The sequence below is a fragment of the Carassius gibelio genome, chromosome A12 (genome assembly GCF_023724105.1).
Source record: "Carassius gibelio isolate Cgi1373 ecotype wild population from Czech Republic chromosome A12, carGib1.2-hapl.c, whole genome shotgun sequence".
NCBI classification, from domain to species: Eukaryota; Metazoa; Chordata; class Actinopteri; order Cypriniformes; family Cyprinidae; genus Carassius; species Carassius gibelio.
Genome location: NC_068382.1, coordinates 23517102 through 23525822, shown reverse-complemented (window position 1 = coordinate 23525822; position 8721 = coordinate 23517102). Strand labels below are relative to the sequence as shown.

Here is an 8721-nt window from a genome sequence, read left to right as displayed (position 1 = left end):
ATCAGCAGACCTTGAGATAGAGACAGAACTTAAAAAGAGTTAGAGGCGGAACTAAAATAATAATTAAACCATACATAAATTATATATATTTATGCATACAGCATTAGAACCCTACCCAAATGTTGAAGACATTATTACATCCAAACCTAGAAACTGACAAAACTAGAACAATACCAGCATCACATTTTTTTGTAAATATCTCCAATAAAAAAAAAAAGAAAGAAAATCCTGTGATTTTAATGGATTTCAATGAATGAATCCAGCATTTTGAGCCATTGCGCGCCCCCTGGAGGAATATACCTGTATCTGTCATGAAAAAAAATCTGCTTTAGGTTTCCTTTGGACACTCGCTCACTTGTTCGTCTACTTCCAGAAATGGTCGCCAGGCGGCTCTAAACACACGGAAAACGCAAGAAAAGCGGGTGAGCCCCTGACAGAGGAGTAAATCTGCAGATCAACACAAATCCTCCAGTTTCCACCTCCTCCAACAGCAGTAGCTGTCAGCTTTCACCAGCCGCCCTGCGCGTTCTGCGCTCCCGACCTCCGGATCATAACCTAATCATCCGTGCGATTGTTGGAGTTCACGGTAAGATAATGATGAGGGTGTTTACTCTGAATACAAACTGCAGTATTCACAATGTGGCACATGTGTAGGAATGTTGTTTTTTTTTCAGTGCGCCGGAGCGCGTAACAGAGCTGTGCGCTCCTGTGCGTCTGATATACCCATATATATACTAGCATGCAAACAGCACCTGAGAGATTGGTTTGTTTTCTGTAACGTGTTCAGTTCATCTTTTTTAGAAGCGTTTGTGTGTGCGTGCGTGGTAAAGAGAGGATCTCAGGGGTTGATGGAGCGCATTGGCTGTGTTGGTAACCCGGGTGATCTGTAGGTTTCTTCGTAAATTTGGGTTAGTGGAGCGAGCTGTGGGCACGGAATGAAACGGTAGTTTTAGGAAAGGCTCTGTGGGACTCTCTGTTGACTCTCATCCATGCAGATCTGCAAAGTGAGCACGCGGAGGAGAGGAATGCCATGCATGCGGTCCTCGGGAGCGTAGGTGTCTTTCACAGCACAGACAGATTTAGAATCAGAACCAAGAGACTGAACTAGAACTAAAACTAGAACCGAGGTTAGACACAGAATTAGAATCTAGATCCAAATGTATTTCTGCAGCAGTGCGTCTCAGTCTGTTTCACATCACTCTTGATGATGATGTTGAGATGTGCACGTATATTCAAGAAGTTATTTTTTCAATAAGTAAAAATATTCACTGACTCATTTACATTATGAGTGCAGTTTAGTTATAGACATATTGTGTGCACTTTAAATAAATCACTTTAACTAATTATCAGCCTCTGGTAACTGCAGCCATGTTAGACATAAATGAGTGCATGCTTTGAATCTGGTTTTAATTGTTATTGTGAATAGAATCTGCTGATTTGCAAAAATAATATGACCTGTTTTGATCATGCTGAGCAAAGCAATAAAAACCTTTTATGTACATCATGTTTTCAGCTGTAATGCACTTATAAAATTAACAAACGCAGTCAAATGTCAAAAGTTTTAGGAAATCGGGATTTACCATAAAATAACATCTTCAATATCATCCATACGTGTGAAAATCTATTGAGATTTTAACAAATAGTTGTAATCTGGCTCAGAGGAAAATAGGAATGCCATTTCAAGTCGTTCAGATCTCCAGGTTTTCATTTCTTTCAATAATTTAAAGGAATATTGTGGGTTAAATACAAGTCAGGCTTTATTGACAAGAAGAGGCTTAAAGATGAAGTCTATGTAAATGCATTTTTGTTAAATGCAAGTTACAGATGATGTCGGTAGTTTTGCTGTGCTGTGTTGTGCGTTCTCATTGGTGTCATTGCATTTCACATTCTCTTTGAAGCAGATACATTTTTTAATAATTATTATTTTTTCTGATGTGGGTAACAATAGGTGCTAATTGGTCCAAAACTGTTGCAGTTTAGTGGGTGAAACTGATTATTTGTTGGGCGATAGTTAGATCTGTCAGGGTCAGAAAAAAGGCCTGGCGCTTTGTGGAAAGTGTGCCAGGCAAAATGATCAGGAAGCAGACGAAAAAGGCTCATTAGCAGGATTGAAGTTTGTTTGCTTCTGTTATTGAGAGAATTAAGAGAGATTTCTAAATGAAGTGAATGGGAATCACATTCTCTAGTAAGAGTTATGGCAGCTGTTGGAATTAATATATACTTCTCTTTAAAATTCTTTGTGTAAAAGCATGGTATTTCTTAACCCAGTAAACTAAGCAAAGCAACTGAGCAGCTATCTGAAATGTGTCTTAGTTTGCTCTAAGCAGTGTTTGTGTCCTGATGGCCAGGAGATCCAGGACATTGTTTGGGCATGTGTTCATTTACTGGAACTCTTGGCTATTCTTGTATGTTCAAACGCAGGAAAGTAAAGACAGACAGCAGGCAACTTCCTACATGTGAGGAAACCAGAACCTCTATGCTCTCTCTTTCTTCTCTCGTCCGGTCCTTCATTTATGTAAAATGATGTTGCAGTAGTTTCTTAAAGCGCAGTAAAATATGGATTTACAAGCAATTTTTACAATGTTTAGCTGTCAAATTTTAAGTCGTAAAAACTAAACCATAGTCTCTTTAAAACTAAGTTGGTTATTGGGTTGCCACAACAGGAGAATAGAATACCCACAAGCCAAAGAATGGGGTCTTTTATTCAGAATTACTCAATCTTTTCTCCTATAGGATATTAGTATATGATAGCAGATTTTAGTGTGATGAATACTAAAGTGGATATCATAAATCTAATGATACTTTTACTTTGTGTCAGTATATTTTTATTTATTATTAATATTATGCGTGATTATTATAAATTTTTTATTTATACATTTTTTTTAAAATAAATAAATAGTAGTTTAGATAGTTTTCCCAAACAAATGATACATACCAATTTAAATAAATTTGCAACTGTAGAATGGTGTGATTTTAGTTTTATTTAAATGTATTATAAGTTTTAGTTTTTTAGTTACTTGTTGTTTTCGTTATTATTATTATTATTATTATTATTATTATTATTTTAAAATATTTATTTTTATTTTTTTGTAATTAAGTTAGAGTAATTTAGTAATTTATCTTATTGCCTTTCTCAATTTATTTTTGGTTATTTACCAAGGAAGCATTTTTTAGCATTTTTCGTCTAATTATAATTTAGTGTAGCTTTATGTCAATTAACAAAAACACTGCTCTAGAAGTATTATGATAAACTGGATGTTTACTTTTTGTGTTTGTTTGATAGGGTCTTGCCATCTTGTTGCTGTGTTCTGATTGGTCACTACTACTAAGGTGTTCCAGGTGGTTCTTTGGTCATTGCTCTTCATGGTATTTTTGGTGGTTGTCAGTGCATTGGTAACATGCTCTGAGTGGTTGCTCCAGTGTTTTTGATCATTGCTAGGTGCTCCAAGTGGTTGCTTTGCTCTCTATATGCTCTCCTTTGGTTATAAATCTATGTAGAAGTGAATGTAAATGGTTTCTGTAACACAAATGGTGCAGGAATCATGCCAAAGTTGAATCCTTAATGTCAACTTTAACTATGAGCAATAGTTTAATGACAACTAGTAACTTGGTAAATCTGAATTTGCAGTCAAGGATGGAGTATGAGAACACTATATTAACCTCTTCTGATAGACACATCTGGTGCCCATCAGTTTGTGTGTCAGTAGAAGAGCTTCAGGAAGTGGTTGGAGTTGTAATGGCTTTATGGGGGCGGGTGAGGACTGTGTGTTTGACGGGGTGTGGCAGCATCTGGGCCGCTTGTCTCTGAGATCCCTGTTACTCAGCTGTGCAAACACCACCTCACGGATGTACCTGGCACGTCTCACACTCGAGGCCTGCTGTGACTCACACGCAGATAAGGCGCAGACGCACGTGTCCCAGACTCGCAGATTCTTGGAATATTTGAGGTGTGTAATCAGCAAGTGGTTAGTGGGTGACTATGTGATCTATGTAAATCTGTGTGCAGTTGTTTTTACTGTTATAATGGGAGGCTACAAGCTGTCTGTCTGAGCTCTTTTAGAGGAACTGGTGTTTGGCTGTAAATGCATGTGGGACGTCCCAGAGGACAGGTTTATTTCTCAGAGAATGCTTTGTTGACATAATCATTCATGGCTCATTCATGGAGTTTCAGTTATTCATTCAGGTATCAGCTTTGTTTCTCCTATAAATACTTATGAGTGATGAGAAATAATGATTTTTTTAATTTAAATTGAATTAATATTAATCTTTAATTAAAATTATTACGGATTGAATTATAATAATTATATTTATTTGACCATTTGATCCTGAAAATTGATCCAAATCAGCCAAACAGCATGATGCAAGTTTTTACATCAAAAATGTTTTATATATATATATTATATAAACATGCATTATTCATCTTATTTGATTATTCTCTGATTTTATTTACACTATACTGTGCAACATTTCTTGTTCAAAAGATGTGCTTTTATAATTACTACCATTTTAACATCTCAGATCATTTTATCAGAGAAAATGTTGAGTTCATATTGAGGTGTCTGATTTTGATTGCACGTTGATATATGTCGAATTTGAGTTCGAGTTTATGTCTTCTCTAGGAAATGCATGAGATTATTGGTGTATTTTTCTTAAACAGAAATTTCCATTTGCTCGCCATGTAATCTCATTAAGAAACAATCGAGATTAAAGAGATCTCATGTCTCTCATACTGCTTTGAAAATCAGCGTTGTTTCAGAGATGAACAGGAAGAGACGTGAGCGATTCTCTTGGGTTGTGTCTGGTGGAATTGACAGCAAGGAGATCTGGATTGAATTTGAGCTGTCAGGGGAAGAGCCAGTGATGTCATATCATTACCAGCTGCCCAGATATATGAGGGGCAATATGCATTTACCACCACATATCTTTATCTTGTGCACCCCAACAAAAAAAGCTTTAGTTGATCGTAGGGCTTTTAACATTTGAGTACAATTTAAATATTTGTCCAAATCAAAAATCTTATAGCATTAAAAAAAAAAAAAAAAAAATATATATATATATATTCCAAATTAAACCAAAACAAATAATCAATTGAGATGAAGCAATACCACATACAGCCAATATTATATATATTTGGAACATAATAGATGCAAAAAACAAAAGATGCAATTATTAAAATAAAATTGCGATCACCAGTTTTTTTTTATGTTATGTTATTGCTTAATTTATTCGATTAAAATACAGTAAAAACATTTTACATTTAAAAACATTTTAATATATTATTACAATTTAAAATACGATTTTGTTTTATGTGAACAAATTTTACAATGTAGATTATTTCTGTGATCAAAGCTGAATTTTCAGCATCATTACGCCAGTCTTCAGTGTCACATGATCCATCAGAAATCATTCTAATATTCTGATTTGCTGCTCTAGAAACATTTCTTACTATCATTTTTGAAAACAGTTGAGCTGCTTCATATTTTTTGTGGAAACTGAATGGCACATGATTTTTCAGAACTATATGATAAATAGAAAGTTCAAAAGAACAGCATTTATTTAAAATTGAAATCTTTTGTAACATTATAAATGTCTTTACTGACACTTTTGGTAAATTTATAGCGTCCATGATGAATGAAATTACTAATTTCTTTCACAAAAGAATCGTACTTGCCCCAAATATTTGTTTAAAGGATACAGCAAGATTTGCTCAACGTGTTTGTTCCATCGCATGGGATCTAGCATCACTGATATCTTGATGAATCCGAACATTATCTCGGGCCTGAGACATGTAACGTGTGTTTGTGAGTCAAGAGAGTCTCACTGTGAGAATCAAGCCATGATGACCTCTCTCTGAATCCAAAGACAGAGACAGAGCTGCAGGCTAGTTCACCTTTGAAATGTGATCGCATGATGATCTCATGGCTTCATTGGTCTGTGTGCCTGGCTCTACATATTTGCCCCAGTTCCTCTGTGAGAAGTATTTGGATGAAAGACTGCATGTGTGTGTGTGTGTGTGTATGTGTGTGTGCATGCAGGGTGGAGTGCACTATGACATCTTCTCCCTGGCTGTTTGTACATTGTGCGAACTGAAAGCCAATGTCACACACCACTCCTAGAGAGACTGTAGTTTTGGTGCTGTCCTCCACAGTTCACACCAGCCCATATGTACACACAGATGTACACATACTTCAAGTTTGTGCGAATATGCATGAGATTCCAGAACAAAAACAGAATCTGGTGATACCACAATCAAGATGTTTTAACAGATTTCAAAAGAATGGCTTTCCCCGCAAATAAAAATGTACATAATTTACTGGCCCACATATCGTTGCAAACCTGTAATGCTTTTTAAAATAAAAAATCAGTGGTACAACAATAGAGATGTTTAGAAGAATGTCCAAATTGCTCTTTTCCATACAGTGTACATTGACCAGTGACATTTGGTGTCTTATTAGAAATCATTCACACATGGAGTATTTCAGTGCCATACTTTGATGTGATTTCATTGCACTTTAACATCTAACCGTGCACTACGCATGACTGAATGTCACAGTCCTGCTTTTCACATGAAGGCACAAGAGAGTACCTGCTTAAAATAGAGCATTCTTTGTCTTTTTGTAGATTAGTCATGTACGTCAAGACAGAGAGCCACAGACAACGAGATGTTCAAAGTAAAGTCAGCTCTCCTGAGTGGTTTAATTCCAGCCTCCTGATACTGAAATGATGGAGTAAGCTTTTCTGCTCTCAGAGGCGGCGGGTTAGACACACTAGCATGTTATCTCTGAAGCGCTGTAGCTTTCAGTGCGATACAAAGTGGATTTGTTCTAGAGCATTGAAGGATGCACTTAACAGGGTCTAGACTGCATATTCTGAGTCTGTTCATTCAGATGTAGAGGGAGGGAGATTGAGAGCTGTGTATCCTAAATACTCGCAGATCAGCGGCGTTGCCCTCAGGCACTTTTAATGTGATGTATTACGCTGACTGTTTTCATATCTGCTCTAATAACTCACAGTTCAAAGGACAACTCTTTCAGGGTTTGGCCCCGTCAAAACACTAAGAGCTGAAAGCTTCCTTACAGACCTCAAGCCGAGTATAAAGCATCTCACATTCAACTCCTTTTTGGAGTGAACAGATATCAGAATTGACCCTGTTTGCTTTCTAAATGTTGTGGACTATTAATGCATGGGTTTGTTGGTGCATGTTAGTAGTCTTTGTAGTAGTTTATTAAAATGTTTACTTGTTCACCAATGGCTCCTCTGCAGTAAATGGGTGCCGTCAGAATGAGAGTCCAAACAGCTGATAAAAACATCACAGTTTTCCACACCACTCTATCAATTAATGTCTAGTGAATTGAAAATATTTGTGTCTGTAAGAAACCAATCAATCGAGAGATTTTTAACTTTAAACCGTTGTCGTTGCTTGCAATTAAAATATGAGTACTCTATCCATAAAATTGCTTTCTTCAGTGAAAAAGCATTCTCGTCTGAATCAGGTGAGAAATATGCACAGATCAAGCACCGCTTACAAACAAAAAGAGTCCAAATCCATTCTAAACAAATATGCTGCTATATTTGAATGTGAAAGAACAGCAGTGAATGGACTTTTTCACTGGAGGAAGCATTATATACCTTATCAGTATTTTTATCCAGAATTATTATGGATTTGCTTCCAGCTTCACAAGATGTTAATTGATGGAATGGTGTGGATTATTGTGATGTTTTTATTAGCTGTTTGGACTCTCATTCTGACGGCACCCATTCACTGAAGAGGATCCACTGGTGAACCAGTGATGGAATGCTATATCTCTCCAAATCTGTTCTGATGAGCAAAACAATCTACTATTTGTATGGCCTGAGAATGAGTAACTTTTGGGTCATTAGTAAATAAAAAAAGGAACATTGTCAAAACTTCACAGCAGTTCTTAACTGTTTTATATTTTGCCAAATTGGTGATTAATGCAAATTAATTCATGCAATCCATTTGTATGTTTCCGTGCAAAGTGTTATGTTCCATTGACATTATATTTAGGGGTGGCTCTTCATGCAGTTTTTTTTTCTTCTAAAAATTATATTTTTCCATAAAACAGTTATATTTTCTCATTAATTCATGTTAGCTAAGTGTATGATTCTATTATCTTGAACTCTTTATTAGTGAAATTAACATTACTTGGACACATTCACTTCATGTATCACTCTAAATTGAAGTGTATTTTCTGTAAAGCTGCTTTGAAACGAGGTGTATTGTGAACAAAAAATTTAATTGAACTGAATTGAGGTCAGATTGTATTTTATTTTATGTAACGCCCATTTTCAATGGATCTAATAAATAAATGTAGCCCTCCCTACATTTTGTTCTTGTTATATTCAGTTTTTAGCAGAAAATAGTTGTTATAAAAGTGAAATGAGTTGTGCATGCAGTTTGCAACGTGTAACATAATCTCTATATTCTAATTTTATACCTAATTTGTCTTTCTATTCATTTGTTCACAAATATAGATGCACCTACAAGACTAATGCTCTGAGCCATGATGGATTGGCACTGACCTAAACAGCTTGCTTTCTCTGTCTTTCTATGAAGTCAAGCTGTGTGTGCATTCTGGCTTGCCATTTCAGCCTTTAAACGCTCACTCATTTACATAGTTGTCTGATATTAGCAACTCTGTGTCCTCCCTGAAGTGTGGTTTGTCTTCTCTATTGTGCTACTTATTATCATAATGGTTT

At 36.0% G+C, this 8721-nt stretch overlaps 1 protein-coding gene across 2 annotated transcripts in view; it reads left to right on the top strand.

The window, feature by feature from the left end:
- Positions 1-425: 425 nt before the first annotated feature.
- The window catches only part of LOC128025501 (receptor-type tyrosine-protein phosphatase epsilon), a 67197-nt gene continuing 58901 nt past the window's right edge, over positions 426-8721 (top strand). For both annotated transcript variants that reach the window (XM_052611926.1, XM_052611924.1), the window contains exon 1: positions 426-586. The gene's annotated coding sequence lies outside the window, so the exon portion shown is untranslated. The remainder of the gene's footprint in view (positions 587-8721) is intronic.